The sequence below is a fragment of the Oryctolagus cuniculus genome, chromosome X, assembly GCF_051225735.1.
Source record: "Oryctolagus cuniculus isolate XC-2025 breed Fujian yellow rabbit chromosome X, ASM5122573v1, whole genome shotgun sequence".
In the NCBI taxonomy this organism is placed as follows: domain Eukaryota; kingdom Metazoa; phylum Chordata; class Mammalia; order Lagomorpha; family Leporidae; genus Oryctolagus; species Oryctolagus cuniculus.
The window spans coordinates 9,331,910-9,349,586 of NC_142888.1; the positions used below are offsets into that span (position 1 = coordinate 9,331,910).

Sequence of the window (17,677 nt, forward strand, 5' to 3'; positions counted from 1 at the left end):
CAGGGGGCCAACGCTGTGGCATAGCAGATGAGGCTGCCACCTGCAGTGCCGGCATCCCATATGGGCACCCCTTCAAGTCCCGGCTACTCCACTTCCGATCCAGCTCTCTGCTATGGCCTGGGAAAACGGTAAAGGATGGCTCAAGTCCTTGGGCCCTGCACCCGTGTGGGAGACCTGGAGGAGGCTCTTGTCTCCTGACTTCTGATCAGCATAGCTCCGGATACTGTGGCCAACTGGGGAGTGAAGCAGCGGATGGAAGACTTTCTCTGTCTCTCTCTCGCTCGCTCGCTCACTCTCTGTCTCTGCCTCTCTTTCTCTCTGTATAACTCTGACTTTCAAATAAATAAATAAATCTTTAAAACAAACATTTCAGTAGAAATAACCACAAAAGTATGACAAGACAAACAATAAAAAATTTTTAAAAACGCAAAAAAGAGATTTTGGGAAAAATTTTAATGTTTGAATACAGACTGGAGCATTAGTTGATATTAAGGGATAATTATTCACTTTTAGGTCTGATAATCATAATGTGATTAATTAGGGAACTACCACTTTTAGATATGTATTCTAAATATATTATTTCCATGATATCAATAATTACTTTAAAATTATTCACCGGCCGGCGCCGCGGCTCACTAGGCTAATCCTCTGCCTAGCGGCGCCGGCACACTGGGTTCTAGTCCCGGTTGGGGCGCCGGATTCTGTCCCGGTTGCCCCTCTTCCAAGCAAGCTCTCTGCTGTCGCCCGGGAGTGCAATGGAGGATGGCCCAGGTGCTTGGGCCCTGCACCCCATGGGAGACCAGGAAAAGCACCTGGCTCCTGCCATCGGATCAGCGCAGTGCGCCGGCTGCAGCGCGCCGGCCGCGGCGGCCATTGGAGGGTGAACCAACGGCAAAGGAAGACCTTTCTCTCTGTCTCTCTCTCTCACTGTCCACTCTGCCTGTCAAAAAATAAATAAATAAATAAATAAATAAAAAATAAATAAAATTATTCACCAAAAAATTATCAAAATGTTAACAATGGGGGCTAGTGCTATAGCAGGTAAAACCACTGCCTGTGGGGCCAGCACTGCATGTGGGCACCAGTTCGAGTCCCACCTGCTCCACTTCTGATCCAGCTCCCTGCTGACATGCCTGGGAGTATTTGGGCCCCTACAACCATGTGGGAGACCTGGAAGAAACTCCTGGCTCCTGGCCTCAGACCAGCCTAGCTCTGGCCACTTAAGCCTTTCTGGAGAGTGAACCAGTGGAGGGAAGATCTCTCTGGTTCCCCTCTCCCCAGTAACCCTGTCTCTCTAATAAAATAAATAAATCTTTAAAGAAATGCTAACAATTATTACATATACATTTTAGATATAGGTTATTTCTCTTTTTTAAAAAAGATTATTTATTTATTTATTTGGAAGAGTTACAGAGAGGCAGAGGCAGAGGCAGAGGCAGAGAGAGAGAGAGAGAGAGAGAGAGAGTCAGTCTTCCATCAGCTGGTTCACTCCCCAGTTGGCCACAACAGCCAGAGCTGGGCTGAATTGAAGCCAGGAGTCAGAAGCTTCTTCCAGGTCTCCCACATGGGTGTGGGGGCCGGAGGACTTGAGCCACCTTCTATTGCTTCCCCAGGCCATAGGGAGAGCTGGATCAGAAGTGGAGCAGCCGGGACCCGACCTAGCCCCCATATGGGATGCCAGTACTGCAGGCAGAGGCTTAGCCCACTACGCCACAGTGCCGGCCCCAGGTTATTTTTATATTGTTCTATTTCTCTGAAAAATTGAACTTTTTCATACTAAACAGCCCCAGAACCATGAGGAAACATTTCTCTTCTAGTGGATGTTGTTGTGTCTGTATATACTCCAGGAAATTAAGGCAGCCATCTTGGTACTATCAGGAGAGCAAATCTCAAGGGAAAAGCTAGCATACTGAGGGTGCAAGTACAGGAAGATGGAAAGCGAGGTTCTGATGGCATAACTGAGCCAGCCCTATGCTCCTACCTCTGAGCTTTTCAAAATGTGAGATATTATATTTTTCTTATTATTTATGCCATTTTGAATTAATGCTGTTTTACTCATAGTAAAACTAGCCTAGCTAATGTAGTTATAGAAAATCATTTTCCAAGGGCCCCACTTCATTTCTTTGCTCTTCCTGCAGATACTCACATGCCTTGCCCTCTCACTTCCTTAAGGGCTCTGCTCAAGTGGAGCTTGTTCCAGAAATCCTAGCATGATTCCCCTGCATAAAATAGCAGTCTCCCTTCGCTCAGGTAAACTGAGAAATTCTTAAGCTCCTCAACACACTGGAGACTAGTCCTTGCACCAATGTGCAAACTCCCAGGAAGGAAAAAAAGAGTACCCTTCTTGAAATTCTCAGACCTTTTGATTTACTCATGTCTCTCAACACTTACTCTGTTTTGTCATGGATTGTATTTTTAAGTATACCTTATCTCTCCCACTAAATTCCATGTAGCATTGCTGAAAGCAGTTTGTAACAGCCCTTGAGAACCAAATATGCATCTTTTCCCAACTCTACATTTAATGATGTCAGGTTGGTGGCTTGAGATGAGGGGTGCTGGGCATGACTACATTGTGGAAACAAGCAAATGCTACTAATTCTGGCTTCATTTTCACCCTGAAAAACTAGTTGTTAAATATTTTATCAGCATACCATGATTCCATGTCTTACTTTTACGTTACATGGATTACACAGCTCAGTGCCTTTTCTCCATTAACGAATATTTATTAAGAACCAGATGGGGGATAGGTGTTTAGCTTAGTGGTGAAGATGCCCCTTAAGATGCCATGACCTGGGGCTGGCATTATAGCTTAGCAGGTAAAGCCGCTGTGTATAGCACTGGCATCCCATATGGACACAAGTTCATGTCCCAGCTGTTACACTTCCAATCCAGCTCCCTGCTAACTACCTAGGAAAAGCAGCGGAAGATGGGCCAAATGTTTAGGCCCCTGCCACTGACGTGGGGGACCTAGATGAAGCTCCTGCCTCCTGATTTCAGCCTGCAGCAGCCCTGGCCATTGCGACCATCTGAGGAGTGAACCACCACATGGAAAAACTCTCCCTCTCTCTCCCTTTTTCTCTTTCTCTCTCCCTCCCTCCCACCCTCCCTCCCTCCCTCCTCTTTCTCTCTCTCCCCCTGTGTGTACGTGTGTGTTTACCTCCCTCCATCCACCCATCCCTCTCTCTATATAACTGATTTTCAAATAAATAAGTAAATCATTATTTTAAGAAGATGCCATGACCCAATTAAAGTGAATTCAATACCCAGATCCTGGCTCCAGCTTCCTGCTAATGCAGACCCTGGGAGGCAGCAGTGATGACTCAAGTGGTACCTGCCATCCACATGGGAGACCTGGATTGAGTCCCAGATCCCAGCTCCCAGCTCCCAGCTTCAGCTAAGGCCAGCCCTTGCCTTTGAGGGCATTTAGGAAGTGAACCAATGATGTGAATGCTTACTTGCTCTCTCTCCCTCTCAAAAATAAAGGGTTCTTAAAAAGACAGAATGGAGAATTCCTCAGAAATTGAAATAGATCTACCATATAACCCAGCCATCCCACTCCTGGGAATTTACCAAAAGGAAATCAGCATATGAAAGAATTATCTGTACCACCATGCTTACTGAAGCTCAACTCATGAAAGCTAAGATATGCAATCAATCCACGTATCTATCAATGGATGACTGGATAAAGAAATTGTGGTATATATACACTATGGACTACTACTTAGCCATAAAAAATAAAGATGTCTTTCACAACAAAATGGATGCAACTAAAGACCATTATGCTTAATGAAATAAGCAGTCATCAAAAAGAAAAATATCATGTTTTTCCTGATTCATGGTAACTAATACACAGAGTACAAAAAAGATAATATAAATGAGTGAAACTGACATTTTGAGATTTGATTATTGTTCATGATCCTTGTCTATACTCTTGAGGAACAGTGGTTTTTCTACTTACTGCTTGTTGAATTCTGTATTTATTTTAGTGGAGTGTTAAGTTTGTGATTATAAAGAAAACTGAAAGTATGTCATTATGAAAATTAAAATAAAAATAAGAAAAGGAGGGGGAGGGAGGGTAGAGTGAGAAGCATCATTATGTTCTTAAAACTGTATACATGAGCTGGTTCCATGGCTCACTTGGCTAATCCTCCACCTGAAGCGCCAGCACCCGGGGTTCTAGTCCCAGTCGGGGCGCCAGATTCTGTCCTAGTTGCTCCTCTTCCAGTCTCCTGGCTTCGGATTGGTGTAGCGCCAGCCATAGCGGCCATTTGTGGGGTGAACCAATGGAAGGAAGACCTTTCTCTCTGTCTCTCTCTCACTGTCTAACTCTGCCTGTCAAAAAAAAAAACTATATGAAGTGTGTTCCTTTTATATAAAAAATAGGAACCACTATGTGCTAAGCAAATGTTCTCAGCTCTGGGAGTACAACAGTAAATAAAAGAAACAAAGTCCCTTCCCTCTAGAGTGCTTACATTCTACAGTGGCAGACAAGCAACACATAAATACATATAATGTCAGAGGTCAAAACAGAAAAACGAAAGCAGGGTAAGAGAATAAAAACAGATTGGCTTTGGCAAGGGGAGGATGCTAATTCACATAGGATGTCAAACTAGGGTCCCCTAAGAAATTGGCATTTGAGCGGAGATCTGGACAAAGTGACGGAGTAAGCCATGTAAGGTATCTGCGGGAAGAGTACCTGAAGAAGAAGGAATAGGAAATACATAGACTCTGAGGAGGGAGTGTTCCTGATGTGGTTGAGGAAATGCAAGGAGACCAAAAGAGTCAAAGAGGAAAAGTAGTAGAAATGATATCATAGAGGTAGCTAGACTGGTTCATGTAGGCAATTGTAATGACTACATTTAATTTTAAGCATGATGGTAAATCATTGAAGAGTTTGGATTAGAAAGTGATAGGTATATTTTAAAGGGATAATTCTGGCTGCTAGACTATAGGAAATTAAGAGTAGAAACAAGGAGACAAGTTAGGAGGCTATTAGAGTAATCTAGTTGAGGTTTGGACAAGTAAGACATGATATTCAGTTATTCGTGCAAACATAACACAAGTGGATCATATAAAACGGGGGTGGGGGCGGGCTATTCAAACTAAACCTATAGTAACTCATAAGAGAACTTTAGATAAATGCGGAGATTCCAGATCTCCTATTTGAATCCTGGAGCAATGCAGGACAGAGTATCTCCTTACATAAACATACCTAGACATGCAACCTTGCACCATCTCAAGAAAGGATACATGTGATAATGTACCACTCCACAACAAGTTAGAGGCCCCACACTCCTCTATTATTCCCCTACTTTTTCCTTGGGTCATATCCTGGGTTGTCTGAGCCTTCCAGAGGAATTAGTCACTCACATTCCTTGGCCCACCCACTTATAATTGTTCAGATTGAAAAAAATACAGTAACAAAAATGGTTGTCATTAGAGCAAGGGCTGTTTTCCCTATATGTCACAAAAGTCCAAAGGCTAATAAACCCTGGTAAACAAGGGTAGTAGATGTGGGGATGGTTAAGCAGTGCTCAGCTTTAGAATGTAGAGTAGACTGAACCTGTTAACAGTTTGGATGAGGTTGTGCTAATAAGAAAAGAATTTGGGGCCAGTGCCGTGGCTCACTTGGTTAATCCTCCACCTGTGGTGCCAGCATCCCATATGGGCACTGGGTTCTGGTCCCAGTTGCTCCTCTTCCAGTCCAGCTCTCTGATGTGGCCTGGGAGTGCAGTGGAGGATGGCCCAAGTGCTTAGGTCCCTGCACCCACACGGGAAACTAGGAAGAAGCACCCGGCTCTTGGCTTTGGATCGGTGCAGCGCCAGCCGTAGTGGCCATTTGGGGAGTGAACCAATAGAAGGGATGGAAGGAAGACCTTTCTGTCTCTCTCTCTGTCTATAACTCTACCTGTCAAATAAAAAAAAAGGAATCAAGAATTTGGTCAAAGAAAATGAGTGGGTATTGGTGCCCTTTACTAGACAAAGTTTGAGTGAAAACTATTTTTGGAAAGGTAAATCAAGAGTTCTCATTTGGACATGCTAAATTTGAGAATCCTATTATAGGACAAAAGGGCAATGTTAAGTAGGCATTTGAATTTACATTTTTATGTCTAGATTTCAGAGGATAGGTCATACCTAGAGACATATTTTGGAAACCATCAAAGTATAATAAAGCCACAGGAGCAGAGTAAATTATTCAGTAAATTTGAGTGAATGAACAAGTGTCCTAATAGTGTTTGTGCATACAGAACACAACATAGATTTGGACTGAAGATAATCAGTGTATTCACCACTTTAGTAATTTCATGATTAATTCTATAGGAGTCCCAAATAAAGAGAAACAATTTGCCTACCTTCAAGATGCTTATGACAGAATTGAAGAGACATGAAAAACACGCACATGAATTTTAGAAAATAATAGACACAGAGTGGAAGAAAACATAACTATAAACTGAACCATAAGCAACCTTAAAATATTGTATATCAGAATTCAGATTTTCAAAAATTCTGTACAGAATAATTCTGCACGACCTTTTAGGATTCCAAGTCCCTTTAGTTCCGTATTTCTCTACCTCAGCTGTATATTAGAATCCCCTGGAGAAACTTTTAAAGATACTGAAGTCCCATCCCCAGAGGTTCTGATTTAATTTGCCTTGGCTATGGTCTGGGCATCAGAATTCTACAAATTCTCTGGTGATTCAGATGTGCAGACAAGATTGAAAACCAGTACTTTAATATAAAATGTCTCTGGCCAAAATGCTGGTCATAATAATGAGTTCTTTGATATATATATGAGGGAGCATAATAAACCTGTTGGACCTAGTGTACCAATAAGGCTTTGGTTAATAGAAAGGAAAAATATTAAAATTCAAATTACAAAAGATTATATCAGTCATATCTATAGTCAGTATTCAAACATAAAAATAGACTCACACAACTGTTTGGTATCTCAAAAGTGACCAAGGTTCAATTTATGCAAACTGTATTATTTCTATAGCTGGATAAAATATAACTAACAATAACAGGAACAAAAATAAATTAAAACGTAGAGCGGAGTGAGTTTGAGAGAGCAGAGTGAGTTTGAGAGAATGCTGCTGCTGCAGCTGACAGAGCATGAGGTCCAGGTACCAGCAGCAGTGGGGCGTGCGCCGGCTCCAGTAGGTCGCAAGGCCAAGGTGATGGGCCAGGCCCTCAAAGCCAAACAGAGCTGTTCATCAGCTTCACCTGTGCCTCCACCGTGTCAAAGAGCAGCAGCCATAAGAGAGTGCGGGATATTAGAAATAGCTGTTCACCAGTCAGTTTTCATCTTTGCAATCTGCATTTTGATGATAACAGAGCTAATTCTTGTCGCTCCCCCTCTTCGTGGAGGAACGACACTAAACCCTGCCTAGGCTTCATATCCGAGTCACGGCACCATTATGTCGCTCCCCCTCTTCGTGGAGGAACGACACAGGACCCTGCGCTGTTCTTTCGTCTGCTCGGCCCTCCCCGGGTTTGCTGCTGGTTCTTCCCAGGTTGGCTACTATCCCTTCCACCTCCGTGGAAGGGCAGTTCCCCCTGGCCACATTCCCCACTTCCGCAGGGGAGCGGCACACCGCCGGCCGGCTCTCTCGGGGCTGCACAGGTGTTCCCCTTAGATGTTCCCCTTAGATGTTCCTGGTGCATGCCGTCTCTCTCCTCCTTTATAGTCCTCCTCCGCCAATCCCAACTCGGCTGCCCACACGCCGAGTACGCTGCTCTCCAATCAGGAGCAAGTCCTACAGCTTATTGGTTGAACTGGAGGCAGCTGTGCGGAAGCTGTTTACTTCTCTCCCAGCGCCATATTGTGGGAGAGCAGATGCATAGAATAAGTCTTAATTCCAGTAACTCAGTCCAGTCCGGGCTGCTCCCCACAATTCTGGCCTCAAAAAGCTACTATGTTATCTCAAGTGAGCCAAAGTCAGCATCACAGCGCCAAATCAAGAAGGCTTTTCACAAACTGGCCGTAAAGTATCACGACAGAAATAAGAGCCCTGATGCTGAAGCAAAATTCAGAGAGATTGCAAAAACTTATTCTCAGATGGTAACAGGTGAAAAGAGTATGATACACTTGGACACACCGCTTTCATTAATGGTAAAGGCCAGAGAGGTAGTGGAAGTCCTTTTGAGCAATCATTTAACTTCAATGTTGATGACTTACTTAAATTTTTGGTCAAAACCAAAACTGTACAGAAAGTATTTTGAAAATCACTTCCAGACACAGCAGGATGGTTCCAGCAGGCAAAGGCATCATTGCCAGGAGTTTTCTTTCCGAGGTAGACTGTTTGAATACATGGAGAAAATGTTTTCTTTTAGTAGCTTTGACACCACAAATCAGCACACAGTACAGACTGGAAATAGGTTCCACGGATCAAGCCAGCACTGCAGGACTGTCACTCAATGAAGAGGAAATATGGTTACCACATACGTTGACTGTTTAGGACAAAATAGTTCATTCTTTTTCTGTTTTAATTAAATTCAGCTAGTTGACCTCCTCAGTATCTTTAAGGCAAAACAGTTTTCTGTGAACTATTTTTGACAAGTGTATGATTTCACTTAGTTTAAGCGATTTGATATGGTGGCTAAATATATTTAGATTGTTTTTGAAAAATTCAACATTGAGCAGTAGAGAAAATATAATTATTAGTTTCACTGATTAGGAAATTTTCTTTCTAAAAAGATATAATTTTGCTTGGTCCTTTTTTCCTACATGTTAATGTGTCCAGTTTTATTACCAAAAAAAGAACTGAGTTTGCCTAATAACATATTGGACTAAACTTTCAAAGTTACTGCACATTTCAATTGTGTAAACTTGAGTGATTTCCGCTGTGAAACCTTTGCTAATTTTTAATTGCATGCTCTGTAGCATCTGTGATGTGAGTTACTAAATGTACATGGAACTGTATAATTGAGTCGGCAAAAGAGAGCAGTATTTTGGTTAATTGCCAATGAAAGCTTTAGAAAGGTAAGGTTTCTTATTTACCACAGAACCATGCCTTTCTATAGTAGAACTGAGATAAAGTAAATGATTGCATTGCCCCTTATCGTTTAGGCTGAAAAAAGTTGCAAACTTAGGAAATATTGCCAAGAGATAGTTATGCGGTTGGTCCATGGCTAATGATTTTATAATGCTGAAATCATGGCTATTTACACACCTTTTCACATTTCTTTCTTAGTTGTTGGCATTCTAGGTTTTAACTGGAATTTATGTATTTTCTTGTGTATGTGTAGTTCCTCTACTTTGCATTCATCTTTATACAGAGATTGACTAATACCTCACTCTGTAAAACCAGCCAATAATTTCTGGGCAACTTCGTTATGTGCAATATTTTTAAATCCTAAAAAATGTGTGCTTCTGTTTTCAGATAGACTTATTTCTTTAGTTCTACACTTTCCACATTATACTCCATTTGAGTAGTAGTCCTATAGACACATATTAAAACTAGTAAATGTCACATACAACATTGTGTGTGAGAGAAATATAAACATTTACAACCTACTTAAAAAAAGAAATTAAAAAGTAATGGATAGAGACAACTAATTCCAAGTAATAACATGCAGGAAGGCCTGAATTTTAGAATATTTTAAAAGATATTCAGCTGTAGGGGTTTCTCAAAACACAACAGATAGGATAATCATTTGTTGATTAATGAAGACACCAAGAAACTTGCTTGTAATAAATAGTTGAGTATTATGTTTAACCATCATCTAATTTGTTGGTTTCAAAAGTGCCAGAAAATATTTAGAAGGTTTATTATTGAGGATAGTTTGCTTGGTTAAGCAGTATATATATTAGCTTACCAGGAAAATTTACTTTGTGGCAAAAGTGACATTTCAAATAAGTGGGAGAAAAAATTTTATAATAACTTGTATCAGGACAAGTAGCTAAACATTTGAATTCCTGCTCATATCTTACACACACAAAAAAACACTATTTATGAAACAAACATATAATTGTAAAAAAATAATGAAATAACTAGAAGGAACTTCTGTTCCACTCAAGAGTGAATTTGCTGGTTTTTTTTAAAAGATTTATTTGTTTGTTTGAAAGTCAGAGTTACACAGAGAGAGAGAGAAAGAGAGGTCTTCCACCTGCTGGTTCACTCCCCAATTGGTCGCAATCAGCTATGCTGATCCGAAGCCAGGAGCCAGGAGCTTCTTCGGGTCTCCCACGCAGGTGCAGGGGCCCAAGGACTTGGGCCATCTTCTACTGCTTTCCCAGGCCATAGCAGAGAGCTGGGTAGGAAGTGGAGCAGCCGGGACTCAAATCGGTATCCATATGGGATGCCAGCACTTCAGGCCAGGGTGTTTACCCACTGCACCAAAGCACCGGCCTGGTGAATTTACTGTTAATCTCGGTGTACAGAAAGCCTTTCTAAACAAGAGTCAAATTCCAGAAACCAAACAATAAAATATCAATAAAATTGACAACAAACTTACAAAATATCTTTATGAAAACAAAGTATTTTTTACGATTTATTTCTTTATTTGAAAGGCAGAATGACAGATATAGAGAGAGAAAGAGAAAGAGATATTCCATCAACTGGTTCACTCCCCAAGTGGCTGCAAACATCTGGGGCTGGGCCAGGCCAAAGCCAGGAGCCTGGAACTCCATCAAGATCTCCAAGTGGGTAGCAGGGGCCCAGGTATTTGAGCCATCTCCTGTTACTTACCAGGCATAGTAGTAGGGAACTTGGTTTGAAGCAGAGCAACCAAGATTTGAATCGCTGCTCCGATATGAGCTACCTGCAATACAAGTGGTAGGTTAACCTACTGTGCCACAATGCCAGACTTGAACAAACTATGATTTCTTTTGATTTCTTATAATCAAGGAAAATAAAATAATGATACATAAAATATTTTTAAATAATAAAAAATGCCTTATTTCCATCCATTCACACTATAAAAAATGTAACCAAACTTTTACAGAAAAAAGGCAAGGGATACGGATAGAAAGTTAAAGAGAATATAATCAATCCCATACTAGAAAGTATTTTATCTAAATATAAAAATATTTATAAATATAAACAAAACATCAGTGCAAATGCATTTTATGTATCAAATTTATAAAATCCAATGGTGTTTACTTGGTTCCAGGATGAGAGAGAGAATATGTGCTTTTCCCAGTTCTTCCCACTAAGTACAGCTAAACATGCTGGATACTACATATAAAATACAAGAAGAAATATGGTAATAAATTCCCAGGCTTTTATTTTTGCTTAGTACATTCATACATTGGGTCCTGGAGAAGCCAGTAATCCAGGAACACCAAAAGATAGAGACAAAACAGCTGTAAGAAGAAAAGCCTGAAGCCTAGACCTAAAAGATCAGGCAAAGGAAAGCCTAAAAAGATCTTTAGACAGTAATTGCCTAAATCTAGCCAAATACCAAAAACAAACAAACAACAATAAACCTGTAGCCCAATCACCATCCCCATCGGCAAAGGCTTAATGAGGAGACTACAGTTTGATGCTTGCTGCAACAATAAAGCGCATTTTCCCCCTACTGAGGTGGTATCAGAAAAGGCTGAGTGAAGACCTAGGTCTTCATCTCTGCTGGATACTAATTAACACCACCCCACACTCTGTGGTGTCTGAGCAGGCCCATGTAGGGAGCAGTAACAAAGCACCCTGGCTCCGGCTTAGCAGAGAGGATGTCAGTGGAGGCCTAAGGGGAAGCCTGAACTTTGACACCAGCCTACAAGTCATTAGGTACCCATCTCCCACGGGATATGAAAAAAAGGCCAAGGAGAAAACCTGGGTATCTACCTCCACCTGGCAGTAAGGGTAGCATGCCTTTACATCCACAGGCATGGTGTCAAAGGAGGGCTGTTAATACAGAGGGTTGAAACAATACCCACCGAGCAAACTGTTGAAATCTTTACTTAATGTATGCTAAACTGATCTTCTGTATATAAAGAGAATTGAAAATGAATCTTAATGTGAATGGAAGGGGAGAGGGAGTGGGAAAGGGGAGGATTGCGGGTGGGAGGGACGTTATGGGGGGGAAGCCATTGTAATCCATAAGCTGTACTTTGGAAATTTATATTCATTAAATAAAAGTTAAAAAAAAGAAACAATACCCACCATCTCATAAATAGTACCCATAATTTCAACTGATGCTTTTCTGGGAGGTTTTGGCAAGCAACAATAGTCCTATGTTATGTCCTCAAGACGATTCATGGAAAAGACTCTGAGAACTACAGTTTTCTGCTAACTAGTATCTTCCACAAGTCACTTGATACAGATTTGGAACTTTCATATGTCCAACTCATATTTTTATATGCTATAAAATATTCTTTAGTCTACCCAGTGGCTAACTTTAGCACTATCCCCAACAGAACATTTTGTTCAAATTGTACTACTAGTAACCCCTTTTGTAGAGTTAGTTTTCCAGATCCACTCATTCTCACTCCCTGTTTTAACCCAGTTCTAGGATGCTGCAAAGCAGACCTGCTAGTAGCTGAGCTGGAAGGAGTCTACACAGTTGCCAAGATTTCTTGTTGCGTGTAGATAAATAAATCAGGTACTGTAGAGATTGAACTGCAAAAAGATAATGAAAAGGCTTCTGGGTTAAAACAGGCAAACTCTTCATATGGCTCATTCTTTTATTTATTCAACTTTGCTTAATCTGGTTCATGGGGACCCTAACAAAGCATACTCCAAATTCTCAATCCTAATAGCCAAAATAGTAGTCTCTCTAGTACAATGTATTCTAAATATTTAAATGTTTGCATGCAGCAAACTATAACATAACAAATGTCCTCTATTTGGCTAGAACAATAATAACTTTAAGAAATCTGTGATTATGAGGACATCATAACATTATTGGTATGCTGTAACTGGAAACCAAGAATGATAACTGACAGTAATGCAAATGCCCTAGGTTTTGGTCAGTCTCTCCATTGGGTGATTATGAAACCAAATTATGGGGAAAATACTGTATTAGCTTTTCACTACTACAACAAAATATCTGAAACAAGCTAATTATGAAGAGAGGAAGTTTATTTTGGTTCATGATTTTGGAGGTTCACAGTCTAAGACAAGATACATTCCCCAAAGTTGGAAGCATTTCCACTGAGATCTGGTACCAGACAGGGATGCCCACTCTCACCACTGCTATTCAATATAGTTCTGGAAGTTTTAGCCAGAGCCATTAGGCAAGAAAAAGAAATTAAAGGGATACAAATTGGGAAGGAAGAAGTTATACTATCCCTCTTTGCAGATGATATGATTTTTCATTTAGGGGATCCAAAGAACTCCACTAAGAGACTATTGGAACTCACAGAAGAGTTTGGCAAAGTAGCAGGATGTAAATCAATGCACAAAAATCAACAGACATCGTACACACAGGCAACGCCATGGCTGAGAAAAAACTGCTAAGATCAATCCCATTCATAATAGCCACAAAAACAATCAAATACCTTGGAATAAACTTAACCAAGGACATTAAAGATCTCAACGATGAGAATTACAAAATCTTACAGAAAGAAATAGAAGAGGATACCAAAAAATGGAAAAATCTTCCATGCTCATGGATTGGAAGAATCAACATCATCAAAATGTCCATTCTCCCAAAAGCAATTTATAGATTCAATGCAATTCCAATCAGGATACCAAAGAGATTCTTCTCAGATCTGGAAAAAATGATGCTGAAATTCATATGGAGACACAGGAGACCTCGAATAGCTAAAGCAATCTTGTACAACAAAAACAAAGCAGGAGGCATCACAATACCAGATTTCAGGGCATACTACAGGGCAGTTGTAATCAAAACAGCATGGTACTGGTACAGAAACAGATGGATAGACCAATGGAACAGAATAGAAACACCAGAAATCAGTCCAAACTTCTACAGCCAACTTATATTTGATCAAGGATGTAAACCAATTTCTGGAGCAAGGACAGTCTGTTCAACAAATGGTGCTGGGAAAACTGGATTTCCACGTGCAGAAGCATGAAGCAAGACCCCTACCTTACACCTCACAAAAATCCACTCAACATGGATTAAAGATCTAAATCTATGACCCAACACCATCAAACTATTAGAGAACATTGGAGAAACCCTGCAAGATATAGGCACAGGCAAAGACTTCTTTGAAAAGCCCCCAGAGGCACAGGCAGGCAATGCCAAAATGAACAATTGGGATTGCATCAAATTGAAAAGTTTCTGTACTTAAAAAGAAACAGTCAGGAAAGTGAAGAGGCAACCGACAGAATGAGAAAAAGTATTCACAAATTGTGCATCTGGTAAAGGTTTAATAACCAGAATCTACAAAGAGATCAAGAAACTCCACAACACCAAAACAAACAACCCACTTAAGAGATGGGCCGAGCATTCGAAGATGGCGGAATAGTGAGGGCGCGCACCAATAGTCCGGGAAAATTTAGTTTAATAAAAGGGGAGTTACGGTAGCCCCAGAAAAAGAGCCAGGAAAATATTGCAGAGGAAACTCTCCTGGATCGAGTGGCTGTGAATCGGAGGACCTCCTGGGAGAACAAGGTCGCCCACCGTGTGGAAGCCAAGCCGCGGGAGCCGCGGGAGCCGCAGGGTCTGCGCGCCAGTGCAGGAAGGGGAGTGCATGTCACACAGACGCCAGCGGGGAGAGTTGGGACGTCCAGGGCTCCGAGTCCACACATCAGCGCTGGAAGGGGAGGTGAGCTCAATAACCCGAGACATTGGCGGGGAAACGGGGGTCAGAATCTACAGGGGAGCCGGAAAGTGCAGCAGACTCACTACCGGAAAGAAGGAAAAAAAAAAGGTTCGGGGTTTCTCGCTCCGCCAACCTTGCAAAGGTTGCAAGGCTGCAAGGCTTGAGTTTGCAAGAGACAAAGAGCAGGCCCCCTCTCTGGATTTACATAACAACAGGGGAGAGCTAAGGAACTGAGTCACTACAATTCAGTAGCCTAGGCAACCCAGTGGGAGTCCAGAGGAGAAACGGAACCTACACAGACTCTTTGGGTAGAAGCCAGAGACTGGAAGCTAAATACCATCAATTCTGCACAGCCATGCCGTGCGGTATTACTTACCCCCTGAATAAATAAAATAAATAAATAAATAAATAAAAAGAGAGAGATTTACCACGCATAACCTGAGGGTGTCACCTTTGCACACCCGTAACCTGGAAGAACCAAGCAGAGCTCTCAGGCCACACACATCTCAAGCCTCCAAGGCTCCTCCAACAGCAGGCAGTCCACTTAACACGGACATAGTATAAAATAAAAAAAAAATTAAAAAAAAAACGCACAGTGACGAAAGAAGAATTAACTATGCCAAGCAACAAACACAGAAATCGAGGGAACAAGATCAACGATGACACTATGATGCCTCCAAATAAACAAAACACCCCAAGCCAAGATTATGAAGACGATGAGATAGAAGAAATGCAAGATACGGATTTCAAAAAATTTATGATAAGAACATTTAGAAGTTTTCAAAAGCAAATCCTTGAACTACAGAAATCCTTATTGGACAGGATTGAAAATCTCTCTCGTGAAAATGAAATTTTAAGGAAGAATCAAAATGAAATGCAGAAACTAGTAGAACAGGAAAGTGTGATAGTGAAGAGAAATCAAAATGAAATGAAGAGCTCAATAGATCAAATGGCAAACACACTAGAAAGCCTTAAAAACAGAATGGGTGAAGCAGAAGAGAGAATATCGGACTTAGAAGATAGAGCACAGGAAAACATACAGTCAAAACAAAGAAAAGAAGAGGAAATTAGAAATCTAAAAAATATTGTTGGGAATCTACAGGATACTATTTAAAAAACCAACATTCGAGTTCTAGGAGTTCCTGAAGGCATGGAGAGAGAGAAAGGATTAGAAGGCCTTTTTAGTGAGATACTAGCAGAGAACTTTCCAGGTTTGGAGAAGGACAGAGACATCCTAGGACAGGAAGCTCATAGAACCCCCAATGAACATGACCAAAAGAGATCCTCACCACGACACGTGGTAATTAAACTTACCACAGTGAAACATAAAGAAAAGATCCTAAAATGTGCAAGAGAGAAACGTCAGATTACTCTCAGAGGATCTCCAATCAGACTCACAGCAGACTTCTCATCAGAAACACTACAGGCTAGGAGGGAATGGCAAGACATAGCACAGGTGCTAAGAGAGAAAAATTGCCAGCCCAGAATATTATATCCTGCCAAGCTCTCATTTGTGAATGAAGGTGAAATAAAGACCTTTCATAGCAAACAGAAGTTGAAAGACTTTGTGGCCACTCGTCAAGCCCTGCAAAAGATACTTAAAGATGTGCTACACTCAGAAACACAGAAACACGGCCATCAATATGAAAGAATGGAAAGGAAGAACACCTACCAGTAAAAGAGCATGGGAAGCTCAAAGCATATACTAGAAAACATCTCTGGGAAAATGGCAGGGCAAAGTCACTACATATCAATAGTCACATTAAACATTAATGGTCTGAATTCTTCACTTAAAAGACACCGATTGGCTGATTGGCTCAAAGAACACAACCCAACTATTTGTTGCCTACAAGAAACACAGCTCTCTAACAAAGAGGCATGCAGACTGAAAGTGAAAGGTTGGAAAAAGATATTCCATGCCAACAGAAACCAAAAAAAGCAGGTGTAGCCATATTAATATCAGACAAAATAAACTTTAATACAAAAACTGTTAAGAGAGACAAAGAGGGACACTATATAATGATTAAGGGCTCAATTCAACAGGAAGATGTAACTATTATAAATGTATATGCACCTAATTACAGGGCACCGGTCTATTTAAAAGATATGTTAAGGGACTTAAAGGGAGATTTAGATTCCAATACAATAGTACTGGGGGACTTCAATACTCCACTCTCAGAAATAGACAGATCATCTGGACAGAAGATCAACAAGGAAACAGCAGATTTAACCAACACTATTGCCCAAATGGATCTAACAGATATCTACAGAACTTTCAACCCTACATCTAAAGACTTCACATTCTTCTCAGCAGTGCATGGAACCTTCTCTAGGATTGATCACATACTAGGCCATAAAGCAAGTCTCAGCAAATTTAAAAGAATTAGAATCATACCATGCAGCTTCTCAGACCACAGTAGAATGAAGCTGGAAATTAGCAACTCAGGAAACCCCAGAAAGTATGCAAACACATGGAGACTGAACAACATGCTCCTGAATGAACACTGGGTCATTCAAGAAATCAAAAGAGAAATCAAAAACTTTCTGGAAGTAAATGAAGATAACAACACAACATATCAAAACTTATGGGATACAGCAAAAGCAGTATTGAGAGGCAAATTTATAGCAATAGGTGCCTATATCAAGAAGTTGGAAAGGTACCAAATAAATGAGCTTTCAGCGCATCTCAAGGACCTAGAAAAACTGCAGCAAACCAAACCCAAATCTAGTAGGAGAAGAGAAATAATTAAAATCAGAGAAGAAATTAACAGGATTGAATCCAAAAAAAACACTACAAAAAATCAGCCAAGCGAGAAGCTGGTTTTTTGAAAAAAATAAACAAAATTGACACCCCATTGGCCCAACTAACCAAAAAAGAAAAGACCCAAATCAATAAAATCAGAGATGAAAAAGGAAACGTAACAACAGACACCACAGAAATAAAAAGAATCATCAAAAATTACTACGAGGACCTGTATGCCAGCAAACAGGAAAACCTATCAGAAA

General features: G+C 40.8%; 1 protein-coding gene, 1 long non-coding RNA gene and 1 pseudogene across 2 annotated transcripts in view; 2 read left to right on the forward strand and 1 right to left on the reverse strand.

The window, feature by feature from the left end:
* Positions 1-17,677, forward strand: part of PTCHD1 (patched domain containing 1) — a 178,460-nt gene that overhangs the window by 135,090 nt on the left and 25,693 nt on the right. The window lies entirely within an intron of this gene.
* LOC149119548 (uncharacterized) overlaps positions 1-17,677 on the reverse strand; it is a 117,749-nt gene that overhangs the window by 57,106 nt on the left and 42,966 nt on the right. The window contains exon 2 of the long non-coding RNA XR_016228111.1: positions 10,692-10,764. This is a non-coding gene — a long non-coding RNA (uncharacterized LOC149119548). The remainder of the gene's footprint in view (positions 1-10,691; positions 10,765-17,677) is intronic.
* On the forward strand, positions 6,658-8,494 carry LOC138847694 (dnaJ homolog subfamily B member 9 pseudogene; annotated as a pseudogene).